Raw genomic sequence first — 12,096 nt, forward strand, 5'->3', positions numbered from 1 at the left:
CCTCTTGCCTTCCTGGAGCTGGTTCTGGGCTGTCAACTTCCTGCACCTGCAGGGCTCAGACGTGTGTGTGTGTGTGTGCGCGCGCGTGCCTGTGCGTGACCACGAACACGAGAGTACGTGTGCATGTGTGTGCGCCCCCGTGTACATGTGCAGAGCAGTGGGATGTGGGGTGGGGAAGGCTGTACCCAGGTGGGGTGGCCCCCTTTCCGTGCGGTCGGTGCGGCCGTCCTGCACTTCTGTGCGCTGTGCCCACAGAGGGCCCCTGGAATCCAGCCCTCTCCCTTCGCCACGCCTCCTGTGAGCCCCCCTCTGCGTGATGGCACCAGCCTCTTCTCTGGCCGCCAGGCTCCCCTCTCCCTCGCTCATGCCTCCCGGCTGCCCCTAGAGGCAGTTTCCTGAAATACAACTGACCAAGTCACCTGTCCCTGGGAACTTTCGTGGGGCCACTGCTCTCAGGACACAGGAGGCTGTGCCTGCCTCGCACATCTCAGCCCCAGTTCGACCCTCACTCCTGTGCTCACACTCATGCACGGCCATGAAGGCACATCCAGGGTCAGGCTGAGGGGAAACCAAGGCCTAGAGAAAGTCGGGGCAGGGGCTGCTCTTTCCTCCTGGGTCCTGCTCCCTCCTGGTGTGTGCAGACCCCGAGCACGGACAGATAGGCAGCCGGAGGGAAGCGCAGAGCTGCTTCAGGCGAGCATGGAGTTTATTCAAGGGGCGGGTGGGGCGGGGGCACGGCTCAGTAGCAGACGCCGTCCACCTCCGACATGACCACGGACACGTTCACGTGGGTGGGTTTACCCGCCAGGCGGTCGATGGTCTTCTGGGTGAAGGCCAGGGGCAAGGCCTCGTGGCCCACCATGCAGGAGAAGGTCTCCCCCTGCTTCCAGGCCTCGGCGTCCACGCGCAGCACGCTGGTCACGGCGAAGGTGGGCACACTCTGGCTGGGCTCGGGCAGGGGGCTCCAGGTCAGGTACTTCTTGCGGGGCAGCTCCTGGGTGCCCTGCAGCCACCGCACCAGCACATCCTTGGGGCTGAAACCTCGCACCAGGCAGGTCAGCGTCACCAGCTCGTTGAGGGCCAGCTCCTCCGACGGCGGCGGCAGCAGGTGGACCTCGGGCCGGAACATGTTCTCTGGAGGGCAGAGAGCAGGGTCAGGGGTCTGGGCAGGGAGGAGAGTGCCCCCTGCTCCCTGGGCACCCCGTGTGGGGGGTGGGCGGGAGCTGGAGGGCGGGGTGGGCTCAGGAGTGCACCTTGCGCGCTGTGGAGTGCCCAGCCACCCACTCGCGGGTCAGGGCCCACCTGGGCGTTTCTTGATGGTGGCGGTTAGCGGGCCCTTGGACTCGGGGTGGGTGGCGGTGCAGGAGAAGGACTGTTTGTTTTTCCAGGGATCGGTGCAGCCCGGCAGGACGCTGGACACGCTGAAGCAGCCGCAGGAGTCACGCTTGGGCAGCTCCTGGAAGGCAGCCTTCCCACCTGTCGGGTTCCAGGTGAAGGTGGCGCCCTTGGGGTCTCTCAGGCCACTCAGCGTACACGTGAGGCTGGCATTGGAGCTCAGGAGCAAGTCCTCAAGGGCCGGTGGTTGCAGGGACAGGCTGAGCTTGCACGGACACGGAATATCTGGAACTGAGAGAGAAGCCAGAGCAGGTCAGCAAGGCCCTCCGTCCGCCTCCCTGGCCTCCAGCCCCAGCCCAGGCCCCTCTTGGCCACCCCCCCGGCACTCAGCCACCTCTTGTCTGAGGGGAGTGCCCACAGGGATGCAGTGAGGGAGCTGGGTCAGGGTGGCACCATGGGGACCCCACCCCAGCCCGCCCTCTGACCTTGTTGGCAGGGCACATCCACGGTCTTGCTGGATCCGGAGAGGTGCTGCACCTGGCATCTCACAGACTTGTTGTCTGGGCACTGGTTGGCCGGCACGGTCAGCTGGCTACTCATGGTGTACAGGCCCCCGGCCTGAGCAGGGGGGAAGTTCCTGATGGTCACGCCCTCGCCGCTCTTGCTCCAGGTCACCTTCAGTGGCTCTGACGGGAAGAAGCCCTGGACCAGGCAGGCAATGACCACCTGCCCGGCTGGGTTGTCGCTCCCAAGGTTCAGTGGGAAGAGTCTGGGGCTGGTTTCAGGCACTGAAACACATGGTGTGCTGTGAGATGGCAGCCTTCGCGCTGACCAGACGCCCGACACAGCCCCACGAGGGCAGGATGACGCCTGCCTTTCCTTTACACACAGAAAGTCAGTGACTGCCCCAAGGTCACACAGCTTGTACGTGGTGCACCCGGGGTCGGCAGTGGCCACCTGAGTCCAGCTAAGCCATTTATGAACGTGCTCCTTGGGGCTCTGAGCACGTGGGCCACCCACGTTCCTCAAACGTGAGTCCTGGCTGTTGCACACGGCTCTCCCACTGACCAGCTGAGTCTGTGTGTACTGTCGGAGCCTCAGCTGCCCTCTGTGCAGTGGGCACGGTCATGCCCTTCCCCAGGGTATGGGGTACCATGAGAAATGGGCCCAGAGAGAGGGCAGAGAAAAGACAGAGCAGCCTGGGCTTGAAGCTGAGTCTGCATGGGGGCCAGTTTGTCTGTCCTGGGGCTCAAGCTGGGGAGGAGAGGGGACCTGAGACTTCTACGTTCCCCCTCCCACTTCCTGGGTAAAAGTCCCAGTCCAACCATCTCCCCCCTACAAAGCCCACCCCCACCCCATCCTCCTAAACTAGAGGTTGACTCCCATGGACTATGGGGACCTTGAGGCTGGAGGCCCAGGTTCCAAATCAGTCCTTCGGGGCTGCCCCCTGGAGAGCTGGGCTACAGAGGGCATGGTCTGCCCTTGACCTTTCACAGCTCCCTTCCTGTCAACTGGTGAAGGGAGAGGGGAGCATCACAGTTGCACCCTGAGGCTGCATGGCCCTTGTGTGCCCCCAAGAAACATAGGGGGCTGTCTGGCTGGAAACCAGGGCCCTGGGTGTGATCCATGTTCAACCCACTGTCTCCTGTTCACCTCAGGCACTAGCCCAGTCCACCCCAGTTCAGCCCAGCCTGGCCCAGCCCAGCTCGGCTCATTTCAACCCAGCTCAGGCTAGTTCAACCGAGCTCAGCCCAGCTCAACTCAGTTCAAACCATTTCAACCCAGTTCAGCCCAGCCCAGCTCAGACCAGCCAAGCTCAGCCCAGTTCAGCCCAGCTCAGCCCATCCAGCTCAGGCCAATTCAGCCCAGTTCAGCCCAGCTTAGCCCAGCTCAGTTCAGCTCAACCCAGTTCAGCCCAGCTCAGCCCAGCTCAGCCCAGCTCAGCCCAGCTCAGCCCAGCCCAGCCCAGTTCAGCCCAGCTCAGCCCAGCCCAGCCCAGCTCAGCCCAGCTCAGCTCAGCCCAGCCCATCCAGCTCAGGCCAGTTCAGCCCAGCCCAGCCCAGCTCAGCTCAGCTCAGCCCAGCCCAGCCCAGCCCAGTCCAGCTCAGCCCAGCTCAGCCCAGCTCAGCTCAGCCCAGCTCAGCCCAGCTCAGCCCAGCACAGCTCAGCTCAGCCCAGCTCAGCTCAGCCCAGCCCAGCCCAGCCCAGTCCAGCTCAGCCCAGCTCAGCTCTGCTCTGCTCAGCCCAGCCCAGTCCAGCTCAGCCCAGCTCAGCCAAGCCCAGTCCAGCTCAGCCCAGCTCAGCCCAGCTCAGCTCAGCTCAGCCAAGCCCAGCTCAGCCCAGCCCAACCCAGCTCAGCACAGCTAAGCCCAGCTCAGCACAGCCCAGCCCAGCACAGCCCAGCACAGCCCAGCCCAGCCCAGCTCAGCCCAGCTCAGCCCAGCTCAGCTCAGCTTAGCCAAGCCCAACCCAGCTCAGCACAGCTAAGCCCAGCTCAGCCCAGCTCAGCCAAGCCCAGCCCAGCTCAGCACAGCCCAGCCCAGCTCAGCACAGCTCAGCCCAGCTCAGCCCAGCTCAGCCCAGCTCAGCCCAGCCCAGCCCAGCGCAGCCCAGCTCAGCCCAGCTCAGCCCAGCTCAGCTCAGCCCAGCCCAGCCCAGTTCAGCCCAACTCAGCTCAGCCCAGCTCAGCTCAGCTCAGCTCAGCCCAGCCCAGCCCAGCCCAGCCCAGCTCAGCCCAGCTCAGCTCAGCTCAGCTCAGCCCAGCCCAGCCCAGCCCAGCCCAGCTCAGCCCAGCTCAGCTCAGCCTAGCCCAATTCAGCCCAGCCCAGCCCAGCTCAGCCCAGCTCAGCCCAGCCCAGTTCAGCCCAGCTCAGCCCAGCTCAGCCCAGCCCAGCCCAGCCCAGCCCAGCTCAACCCAGTTCAGCCCATTTCAACCCAGCTCAACTCAGCTAAGCCCAGTTCAGCTCAGCCCAGCCTGGCCCAGTTCAGCCTAGCTTGGCCCAGTTCAGCCTATCTTAGCCCAGTTCAGCCCAGTTCAACCCTGTTCAGCCCAGCTCAGCCCAGCTCTGCCTATTTCAGCCCAGCTCAGTCCAGCTCAGCCCAGCTCAGCTCAGCCCAGCTCAGCCCAGTTCAGCCCAGTTCAACTCAGCTCAGCCCAGTTCAGCCCAGTTCAGCGCAGTTCAACCCAGCTCAGCTCAGCTAAGCCCAGTTCAGCTCAGCCCAGCCCGGCCCAGTTCAGCCTAGCTTAGCCCAGTTCAGTCCAGTTCAACCCTGTTCAGCCCAGCTCAGCCCAGCTCTGCCTAGTTCAGCCCAGCTCAGTCCAGCTCAGCCCAGCTCAGCTCAGCCCAGCTCAGCCCAGTTCAGCCCAGTTCAACTCAGCTCAGCCCAGTTCAGCCCAGTTCAGCGCAGTTCAACCCAGCTCAGCTCAGCTAAGCCCAGTTCAGCTCAGCTCAGCCCAGCCCGGCCCAGTTCAGCCTAGCTTGGCCCAGTTCAGCCTAGCTTTGCCCAGTTCAGCCCAGTTCAACCCTGTTCAGCCCAGCTCAGCCCAGTTCAGCCCAGTTCACCCAAGCTCTGCCGAGTTCAATGCAGCTCAGCCCAGTTTGGCCCATTCTACCCAGCCGAGCCCAGCTCAGCTCAGCCCAGCTCAGCCCAGCCCAGCCCATGTGTACAGCACCCTGCTCTGTGTCTTCTGGGTTGGTGGTGGTCTGCCTTTCTCCCTCTTGTCTCTGTACTGGTACCTCTCTTCCATCCTCCCATCCCAGGAGGCCATAGTACGGCCTGGCTGTGGAGGAGATGAGGCCTGATCAGCTTCTGGGACCCACCTGCTCAAGGCTGCCAGAGGGTCCAACACGGCTGGGAGAGGCCCACGCCTTTTGGCCATGTGGCCATGCCCTGCTGGTCCCTGTGCCCGCCTGCCCAGAGGCGCTGGAGTGGGGAGGGAGAACCAGGCCTCGTCCAGGCCCGCTGATGGCCGTGTGGTCTCAGCTGACCCTTGCCCCGTTCTGGGCCATTTGCACTGTGAGGTGAGGCTGATGCTGGGAAGGGGCTGCGTGACGGTGTCTGGCCCACAGCTGGGGGTCACTCACCCACTTCCTGTCCCGCCAGTTGCGGCTGCGTGCCTCCACGTCATGTCTGGTTTGTGGTCTGGCTGTGGCGGTACCAGGTGTGTGTGGCCTGGGCTGTGGGACCCCCAGGAGCCTGGCCCTGGCCTGAGGCCATGTGGGTGCAGGCGGGTGCCGTGGTGGGGTGTGTCTCCACAGGGCGCCCACGGGGCTGGGCTGGGGGCCGAGGTGCAGAGAAGCAGAGGCTGAAGTAGACAGAGTCAGGGGCTTAGGGTCCCTGAGGTAGAAATAGTCCCCGAGGTGCGGATGGAGTGAGGGCCAGAGGGGAGGCTGCACAGGCCGGCAGGGGCGGGAGCCCCAAGGGACAGCCTCGCCAGAGTGACCGCAGTGAGCAGGCCCCACAGACCTTCAGGCCACAGGGTGGCTGTGAGGGTGGGGAGCCTCTCCCTCTCGGCCACGACCAGGGGCTGCCCCTCCTCCTCCAGCCTCAGCAGCAGCAGGGCCCTCGACTGAAGCTGGACAGGGGGTGTGGGTCCCCCCCAGCCTGGAGCCTGGAGTCCTGTGGGTCGGGGTGGCTGAGGGCCTGCCCCTGCCTGCATCCACCCAATTCCCTGCCCAGGGTTCTCCCACCCACGGGCCCTGCCGGCTGCCCAGCCGCTCGGCCCTCCCTGGTGCCCCTCAGGAGGTGGCCCCTGCCCGGGCACACGAGGGGCCGTGGGGCCTGGTTTGCACCTGCTTTCGCATGTTCATTCATTTCTTCACACCCAGAAGGTTCTGGAGCTACACACAGGCACCTGTGGTCCCCTCCCGGGAAGGACACCATTGGGGGGAGAGCTGCAGGCAGGTGGAGGGGGAAATCAGCATTTCCCTGGGGGAGGGGCGGGCCCAGGACGGGAGTTGGGGCAGGTGGGCTGGGAGGGGGAGATGGATGGCGGAAGGGCAGCCTGGGGCAGGGCACTGGGTGGGCAGACACACCTGGCTCGGTCAAGGGACTTCTGGGGTTTTATCACGGACCCCGGCACACTCACAGCATCGCCCACGAGGCGCACTTCCTCCCGGGCTGCCGGCCTCTGGTCCACCCCACGCCCGCCACTCTCACGAGCATGAGCAGCGCCTGCATCGTGGCTGACTGGCCCCGAGGATCCTTCCTTTTGCTGCCCGTGAGGTCCTGGGGCCCTGCACCTTCTGGGGGTCTGAAGCCCCGGGGTCCCCTGGAGCCGCCCCGAGGGAGCTGGAGGCGGGGGACTCGGGGTGAGTGCTGGGGCAGTGCCTGGTGGGAGTGTAGGAAGCAGAGGGCGGTGCGGGGCCAGGGGCCGCGCTCTCCTGAGGCTGGTGTCCCCCATGCAGACAGCACTGCCCTGCTGTGGGCACAGACGGGCACGGAATGGGGGGCAGAAAGAAAAGCTTGGGCTTGAAGCGGACGGCTGTGGGGCCTCGCACGGCCTGACGATCGCAGAGGGTGGGGGCAGGGCCTAAGCCCAAGCGGACACTGTTGATGAGACTGATGGGCACCTCTGGGATTCGGGACTCGTCGAGCGCGGGTCCAGTCGGGAGGGAAGAGCCGGGACCGGGCGAGTCCTCCCCGGGCTTCTTCAGAAGGAGGAGGGGCCTCGGCTTGGCCAAGGCTGACTGGCTGGTGTTGAGTGTCCTGGGGCCGCGACAAAGGACCTCACACTGAGGGGCTTGAAACAACAGAAATTCAGTCTCGCACTCTGCAGCCAGACGCCCGAGATCCAGGTGTCCCAGGGCCTGCTCCCGCCAGAAGCTCCAGGGGAGGGTCCTTCCTGCCCCCAGCCTCTGGTGGCCCCAGGCGTCCCAGGCATCACCCAGTCTCTGCCTCTGCCCTCATACAACCCCCTGCCCTGAGTCTGATCTCTCCTCCTCTGCCCCTTGTAAGGATACTTCTCGCTGGATTTGGGGCCACCTGGACAATCTCACCTTAAGATCCTTAACTTCAATCACACGTGCAAAGACCCTTCGTCTGAACGGGATCTCACCTTCACGGGTTCCAGGGCTTAGGACGCGGACATAACCTCTGGGCCTGGGAGCACCTTCCGCCCACTGTGGTGGGTTAATGAAGAAGAAAGAGGAGGAGGGACGGAGGGGAGCCCGAGAAGGTGGGGTCCTGCTGCTGGGAGGGCGTGTGCGGCAGGGCTGCTGGGTCTGGAGCCCGGCTGGCTGGCTGGGATCCATCCTCCTGCTCTTGGGCTGTGCTCCCACTGTGCCAGCCCCTCTAGGTGGGGTGACTGTCACTGTTCTCGGAGAGACAGCAGTGAGTGGTCCTGAAGTGGGATCTTAGTTCCCGGCCCAGGAATTGAACCCGTGTGTCCTGGATGAAAACCAGGAATCCTAGCTGCTAGACCACCAGGGGCCGGAGGCTAGGAGCAACGTTGCCCTGGCTCTTGCCCTGTTTGAAAGCAAGAATGTTTCAAGGAGGCAAAAACTGTAAAAAGCAGGTATAAAGTTTATTATTAGAAGCACAGCACAACGTGTGGGATAGAGAAGTAGCTTATTTAAGACAGGAGCAAGGCAGAGATACTCACCTGGAGAGAGAGGGTGTGGGCGTCCTCCCTGATGAGGCGCAGTAAAGGGATGGTCAGGTGGTTTGCACAGGGCAGTTCTCCTGGATTTTTGTCTCCCTCTGGCGCATTTCCTCGCCTCTTTTCCCACCTCTGACCTGTCCTAGGGCCCTCCCGACAAGTGTGTGTCTTTTTGACAAGAAAGATTCCAACGCAAAGGCTGACGGGAAGTTTGACCACACGTTATGGGGGGGCAGCCCCTCCCTTTTTGACCCCCGAGGAGGCTTCCTGCGCATGTGCAGTCGGGGAGCTTTCCCTGACCTCAGGAACGATAGACGTCGTCGTCTCATCTCTCCTCCAGCAGGGCTCAGCTCCTGCCACTGACTTTGTCCTGGGAGTGTCAGGGAAAACAGAGCTCCAGTTCACTCTGCTTGGCAAGCTCCAGCTGCTCAGCCCAGGGGCCCATCTATCTCCCAATTCACTACCTTTCTTCCCGACTTGGGGAAGATGCACGTTGTCCATGTGTGATGACGTCCAGCTCACAGGGGCCCACGTGGGCTGAGCCCTTGCAGCCCTCGTTCTGGATTCCATGGTGGGTCTCATGATCCGGGGTGCAAGTCAGAGAAAGGGGACGCTCAGCTCTGCCGCCAGGGGCTCCCAGCTCAGGAGGTGGGGAGGAAGGCCCCTGGACCTCGGCTTGAGAGCCGTGCAGGTGGGGCCAGCCCTGGGGCCTGGCTTCCGGAAACTGTGTGCGAGTCTGTGCAGGTGTGAGTGTGTGAGTGTCGGTGTGAGGGGGCCGAGCAGAGCAGGACTGCGCCCTGGACCTTGTGTGAATTGCTCTACTGCCCCTCTCATGTTCTATTGGAACCAAACACTCGGGCTTTCTGGACAAGCCTCAGAGTTGCCCAGTCCTGGGTTTTCTATGCCCGACCTCCACAGGCTTCATGGTCCGTGTTGGAGTCCATGGGAGGCCTGGTCTCCCAGCGCAGATGGCAGCTCTCAGAAGGGCCTTTGCCACAAGTGGACTCTCCTGTCAACAGAGTCTGGGCACTTGTATGCTGGGAAGGAGGCCACCGGGCCCTGAAGAATGGTCTTAACTGCTCACAGGTCCTCAAAGAGGCCAAGAGGGTCACTCACCGCCCCTAGTTTCCTCCTTTTTGTACCTTTCCTAATAATCGAAACCTTTTCTTCCTGTTATTGGCCACTCGGTTTTTCCTTTCTGTGAAGGACCCACTGCTCACATTTCTTTCTTTTCATTGGTTGCTGAGTGCTCTTTGTATATGAAGGAGTCCTGCCCTGTGTCACATGTGCTCATGTGCTCTGCCCCATTTCTGTTGCACTAGAGCCCCTTGTGGGCGGGCTTCTCCAGGTCTTTACCCTCAGGAGGAGGCTCAGCCCATGCCCACCACTGTGCTTGGCCAGCCGGCCCTCTCCCTGGTGCCTGTGGCTCCTGCCTTTGTGGCTCCCAGCTTTCTTCTCGAGGACGGTGGCGGCCAGCCCCAGACAGCTCTTGCTTGCTCATCAGGACGTCCGGGCTGGCGGGACGGGGCCTGAGGACTGGCCTGTCTGTGTGAGCTCAGTGGGTGGATGGCTGGGTGGTGACTGGGGCCCCAGGAGGCTGATGCTGGCCTCCAGCCTGGTGCTTGTGCAGCTGTGTTCCTGCGGCCTCCTGCACTGACCGCTGAATGAACCCCTCAGGGTTTGCCCATGGGGAGCGGAACTGTAGCCTTTACCTTCATGCGGGGAGGGGTGGTGAGTCTGGGCTGGAGGCCTGTAGTGCAGGCATGGTGGAGCCTGAACCGGGGTCTCTGTGGGCATTGAAGGACTCTTGAGGTGGAGCCTGGCTGGACACTTGGGTCCTCGAGGCCCAGAGCTGCCCTCTGCCCCCTTCCCTCTGGCCCCTTGTCCACGTCCTCGGAGGGGGGCACCTCCTGCTCCCAAGGTACCACAGGCACCTCCCCCAAGGTACGCTCAGGTGGCATGGGATTCTTTAATGAACTTTACTAGGAAAAGTTAGGAGAGAGGTCAGACGAGGGCACGGGGGATGGGGGCGGGTGCTGCAGGGCTGATTTGGCCACACTGCGGACCCCTTGGGAAGTGCCTTCTGCTGTGGGACCCTGCCTCACAGCCTAGGGCCCTGCCTGCAGCCCCGAAAACTCCCTTGGCCTCTCCCCAGAAGGTCTGCTCTGCATCCTCATTCTGCACGAACGGGGCCTGGGGGTGGACAGCAGGGAGGGTGGGCACGGGACAGGAGCAGGGCATGGGGGGCAGCGCACTTGGACCTGGGGGCACGGAGGGCGGGACTGAGCCTGGGGAGTGAGCCCTTGGCTTGGTTGGGCTGGACTCAGATGCTGGATTGGGCTGGTGGGGACGCTGAGTCCTAGATTTGGCTCTGGGCTCCAGCATGGGCTGGGCCACGGGCTCCAGGCAATCACTGTGTTTCAGGGGTTGTTCAGTCAGAACCGGTGTGGGCCCAAGCGCAGGAGCCTGGGAGAAGCCTGGGGTGGTCAGCACCCACGCCCAGCCCAGGTCTCTCTGTGGAGGGAACAGATGCTCTTCTGGGACTTGCCCCAAAGTGGGGTGGGGTGGGGCTGTGATAGGCGGGCCCCCTGTTGCCTTCGACCTTGGGACTGAACTGGGGCCTCTTGGCGCCCATGTGCTGGTCGCTGGGCCTCTGGCTCTGGCCCCTTGGGGGCTGGTCTGCTCCTTCCTCCGGCCTGGGGTTGAGCTGGCAGCCTCGGGGACGCTCACACGAGGAGGGAAAAGGCAGGGCTCTGTGGCGTTCGTGTGGTCGCGGGAGGCCTGCGGCCGCTCCAGGAGGATGGCAGCCAGGACCCACTTCACCTGGAGGATGGCGTGCGTGAAGGACTCTGCCCGGCCGAGGCTCTCCCTCGCTCGGGGCGCCCCGCCCTGGAACGGGGCGTCCGTGCCCACCTTGCAGAGGGTGACGGCAGCACCGTAGCTCACACTAAGCAGGAAGAGCGCCACGAAGGTGAGGAGGCCGGTCCACGTCCCCTGCAGCTCATCGCTCTCGGCCTCCTCTGCACACAGGTCCTCCAGGGCCGGCTCTGTGGGTGTCAGCCGGTCAGCCCCCTGGCCTCGGGGTCCGACGGGGAAGACCAGGCCTGGCCGGCCTTAGGGAGTCGAGGGGACTGGGCCTGGCGCCCTGGTCCTGGGCAGTCCCTCCGTCTGGTCCCTCTGTGACTGCCCAGAGCCATCAGCCGGACCTGGAGGGTGGGGGGTTGGAAGCCCCCGAGCTGGCCGGCGGTCGTGGGGGGCAGCACCGTTCCCCTGCCCTCTGCTGTCCCTGCACTCTCGGGTGGCTGGCGTTTTCTCTGCCACCGTTTCTCCGGCTTTTCTCCTGACTGCTGGTCGCCCCTCTCAGCCCCGCGGGCCCCTCACCTCAGCTCCAGCTCTGCCCCACCCCGCTCCCTGCCCCGTGGCAGGCGGGGTCCCCTGGCCTGGGGAGCACCCATGTCCACCCACTGCATGGCCTGTGGCCGCCCAGTCCGGCCCCCTGGGCCCCGTTCCCGCTTGGCTCCGTTCTCACCAGCCAGGGGGCCCCTTGAAGAGCACAGGCCGGCCTCCCTGCCTGGAGCCCTCAGAAGGGGGTCTTGACCCGGGAGGGCCCCTAGGGTCCTCGGATCATCACAGTGGGCGCCCTGAGGGCTGCCCCTGGCCCCTGGCTCCTCCTGTCCTGCGGCTGGGCCCCTTCCTTCGCCAGCACAGCCTCTGCTCTGGGCTCGTGTTCAGGGTGTGGGCTGTGCACGTGCTGCTTTCTGTGTGGATGTGGTGGGTGCCTGTGTGCTCTCCATGTGTGTGTCTGTCTGTGTGTGTCCATGGGTGTGTCCACGTGTGTGTCCACGTGTGTCAGTATGTGTCTGTGTGTATATGTGTGTGTGTTCATGTCTGTGTCCCCATGTATCTGTGTCCATACGTGTCTGTGTATATCCATGTCTGTGTGTGTTTGTCCATGTGTATCAGAATGTGTCCATGTGTGTGTCCGTGTGTGTCCACACACATGTGTCTCTGTGCGCCTGTGTCCATATGTCTGTGTGTATCCATGTGTGTGTCCATGTGGGTCTGTGTGCCTGTTGGGTCTGTGTCCATGTGTATCAGTGTCTGTGTCCATATGTGTCCGTGTATATCTGTGTCCATGTGTGTCAGTGTGTCTGTCCATG

At 63.6% G+C, this 12,096-nt stretch overlaps 1 gene segment (V, D, J or C); it reads right to left on the bottom strand.

Moving 5' to 3' along the window:
- Positions 1 to 683: 683 nt before the first annotated feature.
- LOC309803787 (Ig alpha-1 chain C region-like) overlaps positions 684 to 12,096 on the bottom strand; it is a 158,297-nt gene continuing 146,884 nt past the window's right edge. Inside the window, exons 2-4 of the C gene segment in view lie at positions 1,821 to 2,123; positions 1,303 to 1,626; positions 684 to 1,134 (exon numbers count right to left, since the gene is read on the bottom strand).

The sequence above is a fragment of the Mesoplodon mirus genome (genome assembly GCF_964341445.2).
Source record: "Mesoplodon mirus genome assembly, chromosome: 5".
Classification (NCBI taxonomy): Eukaryota; Metazoa; Chordata; class Mammalia; order Artiodactyla; family Ziphiidae; genus Mesoplodon; species Mesoplodon mirus.